The following is a 15,373-nucleotide window of genomic DNA, read 5'->3' on the forward strand; positions in this document are numbered from 1 at the left end:
GCAAATTTTATCGACTAATATTTTTTTTCCGGTCCTTGGCACCTATATTGCGACTTTAGAGCTTTGAAAAGAAAGTGGACGGTAGCTTGCAAAAGCCTGTGCTATGCATCTGCAATTTCGCGAATATGTGGTGGCGGTCCAAGATAGCCGCCTTGTCAGCTTGCTGATTGGCTGAAGGAATGTGCCGTGAAGAGCGTCACAGGAAGAGCTTTATCGTAAACGTCAATTTGACGTTGCGTGACGTTGCGCTGGGCCGCCATTGCAGAGATTTTCCGCCATAATTTGTGCTGCGACGTGCCGCGCGAATTATGCTAATGAGCGGTCATATGCAATGGCGGCAGAGAGGCATGCTGCGTATCTCCGCATTTTCCCCCTCGCTTGTGGTCGTGAATATCTTCTGTTCATAACGCGTGCTCATAGCATCTGCATCGCTCTAAGGAGGTGTTGGCATTTGTGTTTTGGACCATCATTTTTATTAAAAACACGTTTGTTTGAAATAATATTGGTTGAACATAGCAAACTTTCTGCAACTTTTTCCACTTTTCACTGCTGCGTTTGTATCGTAATCAAGATTAACGACTTTTCGCGTCATCAGAGGCTTCAACGGCGGCTTTTTTAATTTATGAAAAGAAATGTACGTACGCAAAGCGGCACCTTGAAGTTTCCTCTCGCGGTGCGAGTAAGCAGCGAAGTGAACAAGAGATGGCAGCGCCGGCGCTTGCGTCGCGCAAGCGGATACCTGTGGCACGCACAACGCTATCGATGATTTCGGGCCGCTTCTCAGCCAGACGAGTCGGGCTGAGTCACTTGCGTTTCACGAGATAGCGATAACGCGGCCTGGAGCGTGCGCTCACCATGACTGGCAGGTCGAGTATGTTGTCTCAAGGTATAGAAAGCAAGCGCGTGGGCGCCAATTCACGATGACTCATTCCCTTTCCCGAGGACACGCATCCTAGCTAATGAAACAGACAGTTTGTGCTAGGCGACGGAAGCGAGAAACGATTTTGATGAAATAATCTTACGCTTTGAGCTATCCGGTTTATTTTTTACTGGAGAGGAAAACTGTTTTGCTTTATCAAGAACGCTAGGTTCAATGCCTACATTACAGTTTCTTAGGCAAACCGTCAAATTTGCGTCACGTTACGAAAGCAAATCAGGGCCATCAGCGCCATTTTGTAAGCGTCGCGTCTACGTCACGCCTCGAAGAAAATGGCGGAATGTCCAGAAAGCCTCATGATAGCGACATGCAGACTGAAGAAACCTAAATCATCACTACCCTATATAGCTGTCACTTAGCGCATCATTTCACGGGTAACGTGAGATAAACGGCGCGCGCGATGACGCCTTCCGATGCGCAATCGCCAACAAAACGTGGTTCAAGCTTTGCGCTTACATCATGTTTGAATTGGAAAGCCTGCGCCACTTTAGCGTAATAAAATGCAAGGTGATTTCGCACACATTGGTTGTAAATCGGCAGCCAACGATGCTATGCAGTTTCGCGATTGATTTCAAAGCGATCCGCCAGAGTTTAGACAAATATTACAACACCAATTTATGGTCTGGCAAACGGGAATAGATTCCTGGGAATAGACTATGTATGCGAATCAGTCACTGCTTTCGGAAGTTAGAAACGGTGAAGCCTTACTAGCGGACTTTTATCGTTCTGCGGAACGGCTGCAAGCGGGGCAAAACGAAACTGATTCGCTTTGAAAATTGACGATGAGAGCACTATCAGACGTTCTGAGAAACTAACAACGTCCCGGTCTTTTCTAGCACGGTGTAGAAGCTTTTCTAGCATTTTGGTATCTTATTGAGCTAAATGGGAATGTGTCGTCATGTATGCTTGAACTAAACGCGTATGTTGTGACGTACTTGTCAAAAAAAAATTCGCAGTTTCTCCCGAAAGGCGAAGCATCGATTGCGATAGCAAATTAGTAGACAGCTATACGAAGTAAGGATAGTAGTTTTATCGGCCATATAAAGTTATAAATATTCGCTTACTAACTAAATAAACAAGCACAGTGTCACGCGCGCACATGTGACAGATGACCGCGGGAGCTCGTCAAAACGCTGGAGTGAGAAATCGCACCAGCGGCAGCGAGCAAATTGACCTTCGCGCTGGCTCTCGCTTCAACGCGAACTAAACGTCGACATACGAAGCTACCGGCACTCGGCGAATGCCCTTTGGCCCATCGCAGAAGATGAGGCCGCCGCGGGCGCACACTTCATCCGCGTTGCAAATCGCTTTCAAGATAGCTCCGTGAGCAGCAGCCGCGTAAGCAGCCGCGTAATGTAGACAATTCCCGCGGCACACGAATCAATAGCGGTGGAAACTTGGGTCGCAAAATCAAGTCGGCTACGAAAATTAAGATCACGTTCTTGCAGAAGGAAGCGATCTGCGTTAAGAGCGCGGTCGCCTTCAAGCTACTTGCACTCTTATGGAAACATATAGTGGTGTTAAAGGTGACAAAGTAATAAACTGAGCCGTGATTTAACAAAATCCAAGATAACTGTGAAGAATTAATCAAGCACGCGATTGCGGGAAATCACGAAGCCGTCACCTTACCATTAGGCCTCGCGTGCTCGGTGATGGCGTTCAAAGGCACGTCGGTCGGTGGCGCCTGGAAGTGCTGCATACGTCGTAGCCCCTTCTCAGGGACACTTCAAGCCAAAGTTCTTGCGAATTCTCGACCTGGCGACATGGTTCACGGCAGGCCAGCAGGCACATAACCATTGCGCAAAATCTGCACACCGCCTCATGGCAGACGGACAGACGCCATTGCTGAAGCTGCGATGCTCGCACTGCGTCGGTATCTCCGGTGAAAGGATGAAAAGGGGAAAGAGCGTTGCTCTGACGATAAAGCGCGCTGAGCGATGAACCGGTGGCCAAGGCGCAATTTCTGCGGCCGACGAGTCCGACTGTGAAGAAAGATTTCTGGGCCGGTATTTTGTAGCGATGCCTTTCCGGTAATAATGCCTTCTCGGCGCTTATCGCGCTTGGTCAGTGGTCGGAGCGACAGTCCGCTCGCGTTATCAACGGGATCAGCCGGCCGTGAGCGGTGGATGATAAGACTAGAGTAGAATAAGTCATGATGCCTCGCTACAAAATCGCGGCCCTGCGGACCAGATACCTGGCATCAGTTATTATACAAACTCACATTGGTTCTTTAGAGCATTACGGGGGAGGGTGGAGAGGGGAGAGACGTAACAATGATAAAACAGTGAAAATCAAATTAAGGCACTTACGACAGACATAGCAGCGACAAGCAGCATATTATGGCACACAGTAAAGGACACAAAAATGTAGCGAATATAGAAAAGTACAAAAAGAAAGGGTGGAAATATGTGCACCCAGTTTGAGCAAGTACGTATTTTAATCCCCTGTCAAACAATTTATTCTAAAAGATCGAGTTTTATGTTTCTTCTTCTTCTTTCTGAGGTTTTACGCTCCAAAACCAGTTCTGATTATGAGGCACTCCGTAGTGTAGGGCTCCGGATTTTTAAAAATTAGCGTAGCTTGCACTGCAGGCGCAATGCTAAAGAGACAGCGGAGCTGATGGGCACCTAGCTAGTCCTGGCCTTTGGGCTAGGCTAAGCACTACCAAGTCATCCCCAGCACTTCCCGGAATTTAGGAATTATTTGTCGATTTTCGATTAGCTATTGATTGGCTATCGATGAATGACTCAGCTTAAGTTGTCCCAACCATGTTTAGCTAGACTTAGCCAGGCTCAGCTTCGCTACTTCATAGGGGTATGTGCCATAGTGCTTGAACCCTTTCTGCACTACCACCAGGATCGGCCCACATCCCATTTTTGTTGTTGTTGTTGTTGTTAAGGCGCTACAAATTACGGCCAGCCTAAACAGCGCCGCTGTTAAAAACTGTTTAACCGAAGTAACCTTCGCACTCTCATTGTATTGATGCGAGGTGTTCAGTGTATTGATACGGCGAGTGTGCTCACTCGAAAACACTTACAGAAGAACTCACTGGTGTCTTGAACTAGCTGATGAAACAGAAGCCATCAGCGTAATCTTCAGAATACGATGCTTAGTAACGCCCTTAAAGAAGCCCCACCCACGCCGCCACAAATAGTCGTCTTCAGACAGACGCGGTAGTGTGTGTAAACTTATTGCTACCTATGGCAACTGACCAATCATCTCATAAAGATTGTTACGTGGGTAGTTGAGTGTGGGGCTCTCTCGTATCAGCAACTATGCTTGTACAAAGTTCTGCAGCTTCTTTTAGAACTGGTCATCTAAACTAGAGCATTTTTAACAGCGAAGCTATTTAAGCTCTTGGTTAGGCCGCGTAGTGCGAACAAGAAACTGCGCCTGGCGATGACGTCACCGCGCGTTGCCTAGCAACGCCTCACACAGCTGGTGCGAGGCGTTGCTAGGCCACGTACGTGACGTCATCGCTCGGCGAAGTTACCACCCTCTCTCAGGTCACCCTTGCCACAGCGCGAGGCGCGGCCGACGTATCCGGCGTTCGTCAGCGTGCCCCAGCTGCAGCCGGCATCGAGATGCGACATGCTGCATTTCGCGACGGCCTCGTCAACCAGAATGGACCGCATCCGCGTCTGGACATTCAGACCGCAGCCGCGCCTGGAAAGGACAGAATGGACATGTCATCGCACCCCCCCCCCCCCCCCCCCCTTTCCTCACGTCTACGAGGTCACCATCGGACGACACAGACGCTCTTTTCTTTTTTCGGCCAGTTTCGGTTTCAAGCAGCCTGCCAAGTTGGGGAACTATAGTTGTTCGCGTAGCTCCCACATGAACTCCGTTATTCAAAATTTAATCGTTGCGATAGGTAGTGTCGAGGACGGGCCCCAAAGTACTCATTTGCTGTAGCCACCTATTGTTGATAATTAGAAAGTTAATTACCGTTACTTTGCTTTTTACGCACGTCAGTGCGGAAATTACTCTGTATCTAGAGGCCGCCAATCCGTACACTCGAATGGTAAACATAACGGGACCAAGATTTATATTTTTCTAATCTTAAAAATTTGGCGCAGCTAAAAAAAAAAAACACCCTGTAGAGTGCTGCGCTTTCGCTGGCGTGGCGACCCTGTGCCGAGCGCGCTCACGCGTCAACGCTATGTCGGACTATAAGGTGGCCTTTAGAAGACTGCGCGCCGACCCCTAGTACTCGGGTTCGGCTAAGTTTGGCTAAGTGCCAGCCAAACCAAGTTAAGCAAAGGAAAGCAAAGACAAAGCTAAGAACCAGCCAATCCAAGCCAAGTTAAGCAAAGTTAAAGCTAAGAACCAGCCAAGCTAAACCAAGTTAAGCAAAGGAAAGCAAAGTTAAAGCTAGGGAAGGGCCACCAGCTTCGCTGTTTGCCCAGTCTTCGCACCACCGTTAGTATGGAGCTGCCCCTAATTTTTATTTTTATTTTTTGTTAATAAGAATCCGTAAGACGTTATTTCACAAGACGCACTGAATCTTTCTTCAACCTATAGGACACGGAAGCAATGCTTGTTTAATGCTTAATTATCGGAGCAGAGGTGTTGCCACTGGTTATTCCAGGAAGGGAAGTAGCGGGGACCAACAAAGATTATGAAAAACCAACCCTGGTTGCACTCCAAGAATGCTCTTTGCATGCTTTTGGAAGTGGCTATTTGTGGAACTATATTGCACCTGTGTTGCTGTTGTTGGAACTCTATGTTATGAGTGGCGCTTATCACCATGCCCTACCCGTATACGTGGGAGCCAACCGGCACTTCGAGCGCCACTTTATCAAGGACCAGTTGTTCGTAACCGTGTGTAGCGTCCGCGACCACAGGCTCAGCGTCTCAAAAGACAGCGTCTGCGTCTTCAACCAGAGGCGCAGCGGCTCAACGACAGCGTCTCAAAACGCTAGCTGTCACAAGAGAAGAATGCGAAAAGGCTTCCCTCACCACCGTGCCATCTTACGGTACCGCACGGTATACCACCGCGCGGCAGTGGTACTGTGCCACTGTGTTGGACTTCACTATCTTCGGAATCGGCCCATGAAAATGGTTAGACACTCGCAAGAAATCGCTGTTTGTTCCCAAATAAAGCTAAACGCAGATTCGCCCAAAGGCGAAGCATTTAAAGTGATAGCAAAGTCTAGCGTTGCGCTGAAGGTGTCTGGGAAAGCTGGCGTGATGAATCGCATCGCCAGCGGCGTCGCACCATGACAGTGCGAGAGACTGAATGAGAAGATAGGAAACATTTTACAGGAAACCTCGTTATAACGAAGTTGAAGGGGAAGCCACAATCACTTCCTTATGTCCATAATTGCTTCGTCATACCCATTATTAGATGTATTGCAATATGAATCCCTATGAGGATTTCAAGGCGAATTGCACTTAATTTGTTGTATCCCGTTTCGTTGTAACGATGTCTGACTGTATTGAAGCCTTAAGAAAAAATTCAGGGCCCTTCCACTATATGTGGAGATGGAAGACCAGCGAAGCTGTTGGTTTTGTTTAATTATATTTAAAATTTTTGAATTTGGTGCATTATGTTAAATGGTTGAAAAGACACAACACATAACTTCGTTGCGTCGCCGCGTATGCTGTATGAGCGAGTGAAAGCGAATTCAGGCGACTAGATTCTCACCGCCTTGCACCATCGGCCGCACCACGTTGGGCCGCTGCGCGTTCAGCCTCTCGTCGCTTTCACATCCATTCACGCTGTTGAGCGCGCCGGCGCTCCTTGAAGGCGCGTTCTTCCTCTTCGGAGAGAGCTACACGGGTCTTACCCATACCGAGTCCAAGGGGCAACTGATGACGTCGCTAGGAAAATGGCTATGTCAAGAGAGAATGGGACACAGCTATTGGTTGGTAGACTATTACGTTTTATCAATGACGTTTGGACACACATGCATCGTCAACTAGCGTTTGGGCAACAGCCTTCATCACTCTGGCGCACTGTTTTTGTCTTTTTGGGTCCCACACGTGAGAAGGGTAGTTCAAGGGCGCGTTACAGGTCCCCGAGCTAACAGGCCCACAGGGGTATGTTCCATTGAGCTTGGACCCTTTCTGCACAATCACCAGGATCTGCCCACTTTTTTTGTTTTTCAAATTGTTCTACGCGTCGTCTTGTCCGCGGACGCGATCCGCTAGAACCTAGCCATATGCAGCTTCGCAGTAAAATTTTTGTCCTGGAGCATGTAGTCCAAAGCCCCCATAGCTGCTGCCACATCCCGTACTTCCGCTACGCAGTACGGCATCCCAGTGATGCACGGTTAGGATGGCAAAGCAACAGGGCGTACACCCGGTCGGCGGACGATGACATTCCGATGAGTTCACGTGCGCCTTAAAGAGGTATAATAGCTGGCATATGGTGACGAACACACCCCAAGGGTCGTTTCTATAGGGCTACTCTTATTGAGCAGACTGCGATGTTGGGCTAGATGGTCCATGCTTGAAATGTGGAGAAATGTGAAATGTGTTCCAAATTGGCGATCTTTCTGTAAATCCTTTTTGCGCAGGACAGACTCGCCGGATTCTTCTGGCGGCTTCGCGCTTTCGTCGTACTTGTTCCGCAGCGCCGCTTGCGAGGGTCTTTTCTTTCTTACATCGGGACTCTCCTGGCTGGCGCCGTCCCCGGTCGTATATCTTTCCGGAGCTGATTACTTTCTGTCTCCAGGGGATTTCGACGGAACTGCCTCCTTCGAATGATGACTACCGGATTCTTCCGCGTCGTCCTTCCGCTCGATCGCTTTTCCTGTCCAGGAAATACGCCGTTCTCGACCCTTTCCGTTCGCTTAGCTTTTCTCGGCCTCTTCGACGTCGCCTTTCTTCTTGGATTCCTTTCTACTCGGTTCTTTCTCCCGTTTGTCCACTGCAGAGCTCTTTCTTTTCGACATCCAGGACTTTCGAAGCGACGACTGTTCAGTTTCATCGGTAACCTTTTTCTCGGTGACGTCATCTTCTGGAGTAAACTTCTTGCGTTCACTTTTATCAGACTTCTTTCTGTCTCCTTCCAACGCGCCAGACGCTCCAGGAGCGCCGGACATCAGTTCGGCGATTCCTTCATTCTTGTACGATGCGTTCCTGCCAGGCCCCTTTGCTGTAGAGCTCTCTCATTTAGACTCCCGTGCTTTCCCATCTGCGACTAATCGGTGACTTCAGCGATCATCTTCTCAGTGAGGTCACTTGATGATGCTGACTTGTTTCCTCTTTCGTCTGCCCTTTTTACCGCCTTCTGATGCTCGTCTAACCTTTCGTTCCGGAAGACATTTCGGTAGCTTTGTCGTCCTTTTATTGCATTTCTGCCGTCGTCGTCACCGTGATGTTCCCATAAAGTCAAAGGGCGATAACAAGTACCGTCGCCGCATGCCGTATGTGCGAGTGAGAGCGCGCAAGAGAGGGAAACTGACAGGAAACGCACAGTCTTCCTCCGCGCGAAAGGCCGTGGGGGATGGGAGGGAGGGGGCGTTATTCTCCGACAGCAACGGCGTGTTTCGCGACCGCGCGCATGGGGAACCGACGGTCGCGGCTCAATCTCGCGCGCGCAGTGAGAGACACGGGGAGGCAGCGCAGGAGGGAGGAGGGGCGGGGTTCTACTCCGGCCCCAACTGCGTAATTCGCGCGGCCGCGCGCGCCTTATCCTGAAAGCGATCTTTAGGGGGCTCATACCTTCGTGCGTGCGGTGTTCTCGTCGCTCAGTTTGCGTTGAAGCGATACACGGCACGAAGGTCACTTCGCTCGCTGCTGCCGTCGCGCTACCTCACGCCAGCGTTTTGACAGCGAGTGCCCGTGCACGGTCATCGAGTGTGATGTGTTCATGTTTGCCTGTGCGCGCTGACACCATGCTTGTTAACTTAGTAAGGGAATATTTCCAAGTTTATACGGCTGACAAAACTAGTATGCTTACTTCGTATAGCTGCCTACTAATTTGCTATCGCAATCGATGATTCGCCTTTCGGGCGAAACTGCGGCTTTTTTTTAGACCCTCTTCGTCCTGGCTTGCCTTGGTTTTCAGTTCAGACTTTTTCAGTGTTCTCAACAACGGTCTTCTCGATGACGTACTTGCTGACGCAGATTTCTTGCGGTGGTTCTTCCCCCTGTCCATTCCTTACGATGCTCGTCTTCCTTTTGTTCGGGAAGACATTTCGTTAACTTCGGTAGCCACCTCGGGTACTTCTGCAAAGCGTTCCTCAGGCTCTCCCTCGCCTCTTCTGGGTGAACTGCCGTCCGCATGGCAGGCAGTTCAGGGGGCATCTCTACTACCTCAGGTATTTCTGCAGGGATTCGGACTCTCTCATGCCTGTTTTCAGCGGCTCTTGCTTGTCCGCAAGGTGCAGGGTTCAGCGGGCAGCTCGACAACCTCTGGTAGCTCTGCATACCCTTTCTCAGGCCTCTTCTAGGTGGCTCTTGTTGCTCGTCCGCACGCCACGGTGGTTCAGCGGGAAGATCTGCCTCCTCAGGCAGCTCTGCGGGGATTTCCTCGGACTCGGCGGGAAGCTGGAGCACTTCGGGTAGCTTGGCAGAGCTTTCCTGTGGCTCAGCTTTGCATTTCACAAATCACTCAGAAATCTAATCGAGCACATTGTGAAGAGCGGTAACTCTGTTTTCAAGACTTGCATTACTTAAAAATCAATTGACATAGAACGTAGGTTCTAAATTGACCTTGTAGTAAATATACATTTTAGAAAGTTCAAGTGTGTCATAGAAAAGTGTTTTTTTTTTTTTTTTTTTTTTTTGCTGTTTCCACGTTTGTGTAGCATTTTTATGCTGTCCGAACACATCCAAATGGGCCAGTCCAATGTGTATATGTTACATTAACAAATGTTCTCTACGCGATGGATTAGCGACATCAATTTCTTTAGGTGCACATAAGTTTTAAGAGAATATCAAGCGTTTCAGGATGCTAAATACATGGTTTACAGTGCCTTTCTTGAGAAAACCAGCTGGGCAGTTTCGCACCTACCTTAAAGCGATGTAATGGCACTCCCGAAAGATGCAACAAAGCAATAAATGAAGACGGTGGTCACGCTGCATAGTCGGAAGTTGGCCGCAAATGTTTATCACCAACCAGCGGGTAATCAGCGGTGAATATTACGCCGGTTGCTTTTCTCGAAGCCTGCGGCGAGAGCTGGATGCATTTTTTTTTTTTCAGCAACACACACTTGTGAACACTTTCTAACTTTCTTCTAATAACTTTCTTCTGAAGTTTTCATCGCCGAACTACAATTTCAACCGAATCCTGCGCGTATTCCACAGCCGCCTATGCTGGGGACGCGCCCTCTTTTGCCTCTAGCAATATCGCATTCGCGGCTTCACTCGCTCGATCCCGTGGGCGGCTGCAGGGACTGCTACTCCAAAAGTTATATAAACTTCTTGTTCCCAGCAAAACAAGCAACACTCAAGCACAGCAAACGATCGTTGAAATCTGAACGACGAGCAGTGAAATAACTACTGGCTTTGGGAACATAAAGTAGGCGACCATGACGCGTTACCGGCTCCTGCCATCGCTTGCAGCCATCTCGCAGGGCTTCGAGGGCACAAAAGCAGTCTCAGATATCAGCTACTACTACATGGCGTCTATGGCGTATTTTTTGCTTCCGTTAATCGTTTATGCAGCCATCGAAAGTATAGCCTTCGCGATCGGTTACGCTGCTGAGCTCGAAGTCACGGGTTTGATTCATGCCGCGGCGGCCGCATTTCCATGGGGGCGAAATGCAAAAACGCTTATGTACCTAAATTTAGGTACATGATAAGGAACCTCAGGTGGTCAAAATTATAATCGGGAGTCTTCACTACGTCATGTCACGATTAGATCATGGTTCCGGCATGTTAAATTCAGAAATTTAATTTAATATGTTCCAGTGACAAGTTGGGGATACTGACTCCATGTTGCATAATTAATGGCTTCTAGTGGGCGATCCAATATTCTGTACGTTTTCCATAAGCATGTTTTCAATGTAACTGAACTCGTCTATGCAATTCATTATATTAATGCCAGTTGTTGCAGGGAGAAAAACTGCGCAATTTTCATGCTACAGTGGGTTTGTCCGCATAATAATCGTCTTAAGTTGCAAGGATAACCAAAATTTACGATGAGACCTGGTGAGGGGTCCTTATATAAGAATGCAGAAATTGATAAAGGAGGTATGCTCTTTAGCTATACTTGTGAAAAATGGTTTGCAGACAATTTGAACGTGCATGTTCCAAACTTTCTACGTGACTCTTGTCATCATGGAAGAAGGAAATTGAAGGCCGTTACATCAGCTTTTGCAAAGCCGGATGCTGGCTTCCAGGGAACTTGTCCTGCCCCTTGGCTGTGGTCAAGTATTATCTATAGTGAATCAAGCCGTGCCACCTCGGTCTACTCTCGGCTAGTTTGTGCAAGGACAGCGAGTGTGCCTGGCGGCCGTCTTGACCAACCAGAGTCCATACACACACTGCTCAAGCAGACGACTGCAACGATTCTCATCACATCATTACCATCACTCACTGTCCATATCATAAGATGCATGAATACCTCTCCCAGACTTCATCATATGCCCATTAGTTTCCCGATATCCACACACTACCTAACTCTCCGCTTTGCTGTTTTTCACATATCAAGGGTATTATGACATTACCTGTTGTATTTTTTTACCCTTTTCTCTTGAACACATCAACCCATTCTTTTTACAGTTCAGGTATTTGAAGCCTTTTAATGTTCAGTGCCCTCAAAAGATTTGTTTTCTTAATTCCTACAAGGTGCTGTCACACAGCATTGCACACGGCTGTTAAGCTACACACCTGCTCCGACTTTGCAGGACACCAACAAGAACACAGACACACAGGTGGTTCAACATTGTTCGGGGCTTTGTTTTCCGGTATATGTATGTCAGCCTAACATGACAATTAACAGAACAGGGACAATAAACAGAAGACTGCTTCATTCAAACCACGCGCTCCGTAAGAGCAACACAGCCGGGCCCGTACCACAAACCTGCTTCCTTCTGGAACTTTAGTGCCTCGATGTCACCTCTGGGGCAAAGCCTCCCAATCAAGGGCACCAATTTGCACCACCTATATTTTCTTGGTGGTGTTGCACCAGTGGCTTCACCCCACAGCTGTGACTTCACATATGTGGCTTCCAGAAGTGCAGTTACAGAAAGACGACAGACAGGTGACACGGGGCTTCCGGTAATCATGCAGCGTACAGAAAGGTCGCCTTATTAACATAACCAATCACCAACAACGCTGACACATAATGTGAACGCACAATTTGGCTCATAATCCGTATATCCAGTAGATTCTTCTTCCATCTCAGGGGAGTACACAGATGTCTAGACTAACATGAAAGAGTACATTTGAATCACATGAGCACACGTAGGTTGAACGAATCCAGTTCAGGTATCTATACTGCTCCATGCTGAGCATGTTCACAGGCTTTCAATGGCAGTGCCAATACCAAGTTACCAGGCACCAGGCTCTGGATACGGAAAATAACGGAAGCCCAGGAACTAGAAACCTGTGCACGTATATCTGCAAATAAGTATGAACTGAGCATTTTGTGTATTCATTGAGCACTCATGAGACAGTGAGCCACCCTACCAGTTCTGAGCAGGGACACTGCAAAACCACGAAAACAAGGACTTTACAAAACCTGCATTATTCCAAGGCAAACTTTTAGAATACCAATGCCACAATCATAGAAAAAGAAAATTTGGAAATGTTAACACCACCAACCAAACTGCAGGTATGTGTTAAAGAGATCTTCACATTATGTTTAAAGAATTCAGTTCAGGTTACAGTAAAAATGATACAAACTAATTTCGCATTACTAGCCATGTTTCATACGACTGGAAATAATCATTTCAATAGCGATTGATGTTGCACAGTGGAACAACAAAAATACAATATGCAATACTGACAGCTTGCAGTGTTGCGGCAGAAGTCACCATTCCAGGATACCAAAGGCATTGCTTGTAGTTATGACCTTAAGGGGGCCCTAAAGCTGGTTCCAACATCTTTGATTGACACATTCAGAGTGCAAAGTATGTAGTGGTTATGATATGTATTAAATATTGAGACACCACGCATTGCGGGGAGCTCAAAAAGCATTTTATAAGTGCATTCTCTCCCCTACGCGAGCAACATTTTCCTCCACTGCATGACACTGGGCAGGCCGTCTCTTAAAGGGACACTAACACAAAAGAATAAATCAACCTAGACTGATAAATTATTCTTCGAAAACTCTCCTATCATTAATTACACTGCAATAGGTCAATTATTAAAAGAGAAAATGAAGCTCAAAGTTAAATTTTTTTTTTAATTTCGAGCAGAAAGCCCACCGTCAGCACTTCAGTGTAACGTCACGACTTCTAAAGTAATTTTTCGTATTTTGTCCACATTGGCTCAATAAAAAATCGCGAAACTTGCCACATTCAATCTTGGGCTCATTTAGAACACAATGCAGTCGATCTTTACGACTAAAGAATTAACCGAGACCTAGGAGACGCTGTCAAAATCCATGACGTCACGGTGAGCTGGTGCGGGAACTTCAAGGTGGCGTCGCCACTCGCCTTCGTGTTTTTCGTTTCTTTCTGGCGCACCAAGCGGCTTCTCGGGGTAAGAGTGGTGTTTTGGGTATTGTGGAAGGGTAAGCTACTGATACAGAAGAAATCATTTTCCCCTTTAGTGTAATTCATTTTCCCCTTTTAGTGTAAATCATTTTCCCCTTTAGTATGCAAGATGCCTGTAACATTCCAGTATTCCAAGCACTGAATCGTCCATCATGTTGGCAGAGCAATTCAGTAAACATTAAGCATGCACATCTATATTTTTTGCTCCCTAATAACAAAAGCAGAAATAAGAAAATGGCATAATCTGCTGTATTTTCATGTCTGGCACCAGTTCCCATTTGTGCCACTAGCAAACACTAGCTCTATGTGCTTGCTTCCTTGACAGCAGCAGTATTACCGAGACACATTTGTGGCATCTACTTTTGCATTTGCTTGCTTTTGATCCCGAAATGTGTTTCCCCATATTGTGCTGCATCATGTGACTGGATATCACATAGAAAGTTTAGCAAGCAACAAAATAAACTAAAGGCTCTTCATAAATAACTGCAAGTGAAAAGACTTGCAATAACCAATCTGTCCTTCCTGCACATAGTGCCACTGATGTCAATCACTGCTCATCAATCAATGGTTCCGGTGCATGCTGATGAGTTTTAGCTAGCAAGGCGCAGGTATTGTGTGCTTTGCTTACACCTGCTTTTACTGTGGTACGATATGTACTGTGGCACCACCTAGCATGCACTTGGCAAATGACACTTGTTGCCTCCGAGATTTCAATGCACAACTTTGCATATGCACCCATCTCGGGGACACATGACACACAAGAAGTGGTTTCATGAAGCACTGGAAGAATTAAGCATACCGTGACAGTAAGAAAAAATGAATGGGAGCGAAAAGTGCCACGTGCAAGCTATGTACTCACATCAGCAGGCATTTTTTTCTGATAATTCCCTGGTAGCCACTTGAGTAAGTGTATGCAATGAAGCGAGAATACAGTGGCAAATGCTCTTCCGCTCTACTCAATCATTTTAGAACTGCGCCATCCCGTTATTACTTTGTCTATGCCAAAAGTTTTTGCAGAATGATGCTCACTATAAATAGTGTTCGGTAACCAGCTGGGTAAAAATATATTTTTGCGCTCAGGGTGGCTTAGGGCCCCTTTAAAAATTGTCACTGTACCAAGCAGTGCAAAGAAAAGCTGTGGGTAGCAGCCGGCAATGGTGCCAGCAGCGTCATGTGCAAGCTATCAGCAAGATTGGAAAGACAGCACAGTATACAGTATGTTACAACAAGAGTTACAGCCAGTGTTACAAGCTACACAACATTACATCCACCATACATGCGCGCAGCACATACGACTTACTGCAAGTCGCATTTTTTGTCACAAAAAGTGGAAGAAAATGGGAATCTCAAAAAGCCTTCTATAAAAATAGACTTAAGGATTGCAATAAACCGCACTCTCCAACCAACAACAAAGCACACAGAAGCACTGTCAGCCGATGACCGAGTGTAAACAAGAGTAATACATCGCAACATGATGTGCTGCAAGATACGGCAACAATTTCACCGGTTACATGACTATCCTGCCTGTAGAACCAAACCTTATCACAAAATGTAGCGACACTGCAACACCCGGTCCACACAACACCCGTGCCGCGACAGAAAACCCAAGGATGACAGCACAAAAATAGACACCAGGAACTTGGCATTAAATGCAGTCTGTGGCAGGCACATGCTTACCACGCTATCTGCACTAAACTTTTTCACCCTCTTTTACAAGTTACGACAGAGACATTGACTACTCATTTGTCCAGCACAGCTTGAAGGAACCCAGGACCGACCATAACTGTGTTGTGCCGGCAAAGAAATTATGCCTTTC

This window comes from Dermacentor silvarum, chromosome 11 (assembly GCF_013339745.2).
Source record: "Dermacentor silvarum isolate Dsil-2018 chromosome 11, BIME_Dsil_1.4, whole genome shotgun sequence".
Lineage (NCBI taxonomy): Eukaryota > Metazoa > Arthropoda > Arachnida > Ixodida > Ixodidae > Dermacentor > Dermacentor silvarum.